The following is a 6,981-nucleotide window of genomic DNA, read 5'->3' as shown; positions in this document are numbered from 1 at the left end:
ATGCTCTCTCTCTCTCTCTCTCTCTCTCACACACACACACACACACACACACACACACACACACACACACACACACAGACACACAGAGTTGAGTTTTGTGTCCTTGGTGCAAAGTTAAAATACTAAGCTTGTGTTTACATTTCTTGTACTCTATTTCCTTCATGTGATAGCTTCTCTTTTATCAGTCATTGCCAGGGCTGTGCAGTTTGCTAAGAATATTATCTATGACATAAATTGAACTGTAGTGATATAGTCTAGTCTCTGAAGCTCAGGATGAATAACTTTTGTTTTTCTTATACTAAAGCTGAAAAACTGGATTGTCAAAATTGCCATGATCTATTTTCTCAAAGAAATTTTCTTCTCTGAAGAGCAGAGTTTTGTCTTTGAAATATTAGAAGATTTGAGAGATATAATTTCACCACTTTATTGTTGAAAGTCTTGAAATATTCATAATTTCTCTCCAGTGATAAACACTGAATTATTGCTCCAGTTTTGAAGAAAATCTGCTCTGAGCAGAAATCAGACATTTGAAAACTTCTCTAGTTTCATTCTCAAATTCTTCAGGAAGAGAACATGATAAAGGATGTCTATATAGTGGATACATTATAATCTAGAATCTACCCAACATGGACATTCAACGTAACATAGGCACAGTCCCTGGATCTCTTAATTATACATAAGCTAAGATGAATGAAGAGAGATGATTATTCTGTTGACAAACTGCATAGTTGTTTGCATATTTCAGTTTATGTTTGCATATCACATTGTCTGAGTCTTCAAACACAATGGTGTGAGGAATTGACAGTGGTGAAGATATGCTCATGTTAGAGAAAAAGAAGATGCCTTTAAAAGTTTCATTGCCTATAGGTTCCCAAATTGCTGCACCAGCTCTCCCTCTGGTGCATGAAAAAGCTCATGGTCCTCAAGGTCCTGAAAGCATAAGGGGCCTCCCTGTGCTTGGCCATATCCCAATAGCTCTGGGACAACATTTAGCCTGGGTTGCAGTGTCTTCCTGTAGCTCCATGTGACTTGGGCAATCCCTCGATATTGTAGTAGTGCATTATATCCCATCTTTACCCCAGTCTATGTCACACTCCAGAATCAGTTATCTCACCCTTGTCACTCTTCTGACGTCCTTTCCTACAAAGCCAATGACATATGGTGAGAAAAGCTTCTTTCCTGCTCCTTGTCCAAAGTAGGTTCTGATAAAGTGAAATGCTCACAGCATCACTTCTTCCCCCTGACTCTGCATGGGGCCATACATGTCATCAATTCTTCGGAATCTACTCTAAAGTTTTGAGCAGATCAGACTTTTTAAAAAATTTTTGTTGATTCTTTCTGATTTTCATATTATGTACCCCAGTCCTGTTCATCTTCCAACCACTCACATTTACCCTTTGTCCTGGCAACATTTCCCTTTAAAAATAACACACACACACACACACACACACGCACACGCACACGCACACACACACGCACACGCATGCACGCACACGCATGCATGCACGCACACATACACACTGCAAACAAACTAAAAATAATAAAGCATAGAAAACTTCTCATTGTGGAAGCTATAGTATGTTCCACTTGCAAGGGTTCATTCCAATGAGTCATTGGTCTGGTTCCAGATCTCTGGCTTCTGTGACACCATCAACATCCTCACTGGATCCTCAGCAAGACTCTTCTCACTTATCTTGTTGTTGTCATGTGTCATGAAAATCTTGTAGATTTGTATCTGCAGGACTGACCCTTCTACACATTTCAACCATTTGCAGATGACATACATTTTGAGGTGGGTCAACTCAGAACCCTGGGTCTGGGCCTGGGCCTGGGTGGTAGCTGACTTGGTCAGCATACCACTCAGGTATGCTCTCCAGCACTCCTTTGGCTAGCCAACCCAATGTTGCCATCAGTAGGAGGCAAGGTCAGCTCTCCTCTCATACCCACAGAGCTGTGTCTACCCATCTCTCCAGAGCCACCTCCATTGTGCTTCCCAGTCAAGAAGCAGGGCCCAGTCTCCCAAGTTCTGCAGCCTCTGAGGGGCTGGGCTACCTTTCCTCTCACACCCTCATGACTGGCTCACCAGTGCCTTCACCATCAGATCCACCTCCATTATGTTCCCCAGGTGAGATTGGGGTAGCTCTTCTGAGTGATTTAGCCAGTGAGGGAACAAGGATAGCTCTTCTTCTTTCATGCCCTTGGTCCAGCTCTACCACTACCATAGATGGCAAGGGGATGAGGGGGAGAGACTCACCAACTTCTAAACCCACGCTAGCTCACAGCAGATGAGCTCTCCAACACTCTCACCCTTGGGGGCTGGCTCACCTGTATCTCCTTCAACAGAGCCATCTGTATTGTGTTGCCCACGTGAGGTGCTTGCTATAGTGTTCAGAGTGCTGCAGCAAGTTAGGAACAAGGCCAGTTCACCATTCTCATGATCTCTGGGTCTTCTCTTCCAACTGCCTCAGGTGATGAAGGGCTAGGGGGCAGAGGTCACCTGCTCCCCCACAAGGCTTTCTCATGGCAGAGTGGCAGGGCCAGTTCTTCCCAGTTCTTCCATGCTATCACCCACAGGGCAGCTTCCTTATGCCCCCTCCTCCAGGCTCAGCTCTACAGTGCTGGCTAGGTGAAGTACAGGACTTTCTCTCTTAAGTGTTGCATCTGGCGAGGGGCAGGGCTAGCTCTCTGGAGTTCATGACACTGTGGGCAGTTTTCCTGACTGCTGGAGATGGCAAAGGAGAGAAGGTGGGTGTCACCTCTGTGCCTGTGCCATCTCCCAACAGCAAATGGCAGGGTCATCTCTCCCACACTCCCTCTCTCCAGACTGTTCATCCACATTTCTACCACCAGGGCCAGCTCCACTGTGCTGTGTGGGCAAGAGGTGTAGGGCCTACTTTCCCAAGTGCTGCTGCTGTGAGAAGCAGGGCCAGCTCTCTGGAGCCACCTTGGACATCCAATTGGTCCCCTGTGGCTGCCTCGACCAAGGACATCCTCAAATTCTCTAACGGTAATATGAGCCATAGCCATCAACACCAACCCATGCCACTGCATAGCCATGGACCCAGACATGTCCCTCGGTGGCCCTTTAAGTTTGAATTTCACTGAGATGCCAGGTGGCAGGGATGGTCATTCACAACAGACTACTCCTCTTCACTCTCAAGTCTCTAGCTACATTTCTCTTCACAATGTGCAAACTGGTCGACTTTTCTTTCTCTTCCATCTAACCGCCACATACTAGCACGTTGTGGCGACTCCAACTGCAGGATGGCCAACTGTCTGGTGGGTTCCTGGGTGATATCCTCTGTTTGTGCTTCATGGCATGGTAGCAAGCGGGTGTCTATAATCTACCTGTGCTATATGAAAAAAGGCTGGTCTGTGGGTGGCTTGGTGGTCAGCAGGTTGTTGTCTGTCTTCATCTTCCCACAATGTGCTGCCTGGATTTTATTTTATTTTATTTCATTTCATTTTGATGGGTCCTAAATATAAAAGGCATCAGCCAGGCATCAAGCTAGGGTGAACAAAGATGCCACCTGATCTGCCCCAGATTGATAAGAACAATGCCACCAACAAGTTATCACTTTGCCCATTACCAGGGAAAAATGTGGGTTTTTATTTGTTTTAATAGAATCACTGACCTCTCTGAACAGAGCAGGATTTAGAAAGTGCACACTAAGCAGGGACACTGCACTCCTTAGCCAACTTTCAAACTGGTTAGACCAGGTAGGAAAGAAACATGGACCAGAGTCATAGCAATGGAGGAGTGAAGCAATTGGGAAGGTGTGTTTTCCTAAGTTTCTAGAAGTCATCTTGGCAAAGGTCTGGCTTCTGGGTCACAAATTCTCCCTTCAACTTGCCATTACAGGGAAAGAAGAGACCAGTACCGACTTAGAACAAGAGATGTGGCCACCGAGCTTTTCAGTTCCTCAGTTAATGATATTGGACTTAAATCAAGCTCACTTCCCACCTTTAGCCCTGACCTATTGCAGTGTTTCAAAGGCTTTCCCCCTAGTAGTATAATATATTTTTTCTGTTCAGTTTCTACTTGTGTGTCTCAACAGTTTCAAAAGATTTTTCCCTTTCTATTATTTAATTCTACTAATGATTAACATCCTGAAATTTCTTTTATATTTAAGCAAAATGTTGGGACATATTACAAGAAATTCATCGGGGATCAGTGGGTGTCCAAAATCTCTATTCACACCATTAGCATATTGTTACCTCGGCTAACAATGCAATACTTTCTTGAATCCTCTAACTTTCCTGCAATTGATCATCTTTCAGAGTGGGGAAGGAGAAACCGTTTTGATGTAATTTATTTCACTTTAATTATTATGTAAATAAAATTTTATTACATATTTGCAGAGTATAACCCTTGGAGGCTTTCCACATGCAGCAATATAAACCTTAACAGATACAGCTGTTATTAGTGATGCTCATTTTAGATAATTATTGAGATAGAATTATTATTTAGTAAATTTTATTGTATTTGTTTAGCATGGAATCCTGTAATCAAATTTCCATTATTTGAGATAATTTGGGGTATAAATAAGAATAAGACCAGCTAAGCTGCTAAAGCAAACATGCAGAAAATCAGCAAGGAGGTAGAAACTTGAATAACCCTGAGCTGCACTAACTCCATGGCCATAGAGAACACTGCAGAATGTCTGCACAGCATGCCTGTATGTGTTTATCAACTGTTTTCACATCTTGAACTTTGAGAGGATCATCGTCATTACTTGGTATTCTCTCTTAAGCTGTCGAGAGTTGAAGAACTCTGATATGGAGTTTGTGGAAAGCTAATCATGATTTTGTGGTTGTGAAAAGATGAATGACAGCTGAACCCAAGCAGGAAGTATGGTAGTAAGGAGAAACATCAGAGCAATCTCTGAAATTAAACATTTACTGCAATCAAAACTTACCAGTATGTCCATACCAGCTCTTTACATTTCTGTAACAAAATACTAGACACTAGATGGCAAAAAATGAAAAGAAAGAATATATGCATATCTGTTGCTTCAACTATCTCTCTGCATAAAAGTTCTTGTATAGGAAAACTTGAACACATGTCTGGAAGGAACAAAATTTAATATCATTTATTTTTATTTAATATAATGTTTACATCAAATTTTATGGTACAAACTACTAACATGTAGTTCTTTTTAAAACTTATTTAGTTACTTACTTTATATCCCATTATCAGCCCCTACTCTCCTCCCAATACCCCCTGACACAAGTTCTTCCCCCACTACAACTTCCCCTTGTCTTTTAAGGAAAAGTTCCCCTCTAGATGTTCCCACTAATCCCAGTCCCATCCCTGCACATCAAGTTATTGCAGGACTAGGTGCATCCTCTCCCACTGATACCAGACAAGGCAGTCCCTTTAAGGGAGCAGGATACACAGGCAGACAGGCAACAGGCTCAGGGATGGCCCCCATTCCAGTTGTTGGGGAACTCGCATGAAAACCAAGTGGCTTTACTAACACATAAGTGCAAGGGGCCTAGGTCCAGCTCATGCTTGCTCTTCAGTTGGTGATTCAGTCTCTGAGAGCTCCCAAGGGTTCAGGTTAATTTACTCTGTTGGTCTTCCTGAGGAATCTCTGTCCTCTTTGAGTCCCTCAACCATTCTCCCAACTCTTCCAAAAGACTCCCTGAGCTTCACCTAATGTTTGGGTGAGAATCTACGAATCTCTTTTCATTGGCTGCTGCGTGAAGCCTTCAGAGGACGTTTATGCTAGGTTCCTGTCTGCAGGCATAACAAAGTATCATTGATAGTGTTGGGGATTGCTTCTTGCCCATGAGATGGGTCTCAATTTGAGGCAGTCATTGGTTGACCATTCCCATAGTCTCTGCTCTATCTTAATCCCTGCACATCTTTCAGGCAGGACACATTTTGAGTTGAAGTTCTGTGGGTGGGTTGTTGTCCTTATTCCTCCATTGGGAGCCCTGCTTAGCTAAAGGAGGTGGTCACTTCAGAATCCATAGCCCCAGTGCTAGGAGTCTCAACTAGAATTTCCCACATAGACCCTCTGTTGCCTCTCCCCATCCCAGGTCTCTGGCATATCCTAGAGATTGCATGCACACACACACACACAAACTCACACACACACATACACACACACACACACACACCACTACAACCACCACCGCTGATCTGCCTTCTCTCTCCCCTGCTCTCTTTACATATAATCTCCCCCAAACCCTGCCCTGCTTCCATCTATATCCCTTCTTTCACTCAGTTTCCTCCTTCCATCTACCTCAGATATCAATTTTGTTTACCATTCTGAGAAAGATTCAACCATCCTCCCTTGAACCCTCCTTGTTATTTGGCTTTTTGGGGTCTGTTGACTATAGCCTGGTTATACTGCAATTTATGTCTAATATCTACTTATAAGTGAGAATATATCATACATGTCTTGTTGATTATAGTTAGTTCAATCAGAATGATACTTTTTAAGTTCCACCCATTTGCCTGCAAAACACATGGTGTCTTTATGTGTAATGGCTAAATAGTATTGTATAAATGTATCACATTTTCTTTATTCATTCTTTAGTTGAGGGACATCTAGGTTGTTTCTGGTTTCTGGCTATTGTGAATCAAGCTTCAATGAACATGATTGAGTAAGTGTCCTCATGGGATGGAGCATCTTTTAGGTATATGTCCATGAGTGGTATAGTTGGGTCTTGAGGTAGAACTAATCCCAATTTTTTGAGAGCCTGCCAAATTCATTTCAAGAGTTGTACAAGTTTGCATTCCCACCAGCAGTGGAGGAGTGTTCCCCTTGCTCTACAACCTTTCCAACATATGCTGTCTTTTGATATTTTTTAAAAATGTATTAGCCATTCAGATGGGTATAAAGTGGAATCTAAGAGGCATTTTGATTTGTATTTCCCTTATTACTAAGGACATTGAACATTTCTTTGGGTGCTTCTTGGCTATATCATCTGCAAATAGTAATACTTCAACTTCTTCCTTTCCAATTT

At 42.8% G+C, this 6,981-nt stretch overlaps 1 pseudogene; it reads right to left on the bottom strand.

The window, feature by feature from the left end:
• Positions 1-3,467: 3,467 nt before the first annotated feature.
• Positions 3,468-3,597, bottom strand: LOC114615081 (annotated as a pseudogene).
• Positions 3,598-6,981: the final 3,384 nt, after the last annotated feature.

The sequence above is a fragment of the Grammomys surdaster genome, unplaced genomic scaffold (assembly GCF_004785775.1).
Source record: "Grammomys surdaster isolate TR1022 unplaced genomic scaffold, NIH_TR_1.0 126546, whole genome shotgun sequence".
Lineage (NCBI taxonomy): Eukaryota > Metazoa > Chordata > Mammalia > Rodentia > Muridae > Grammomys > Grammomys surdaster.
The sequence above is the reverse complement of the archived record's forward strand: the minus strand, read 5'-3'. Positions and strand labels throughout refer to the sequence as shown.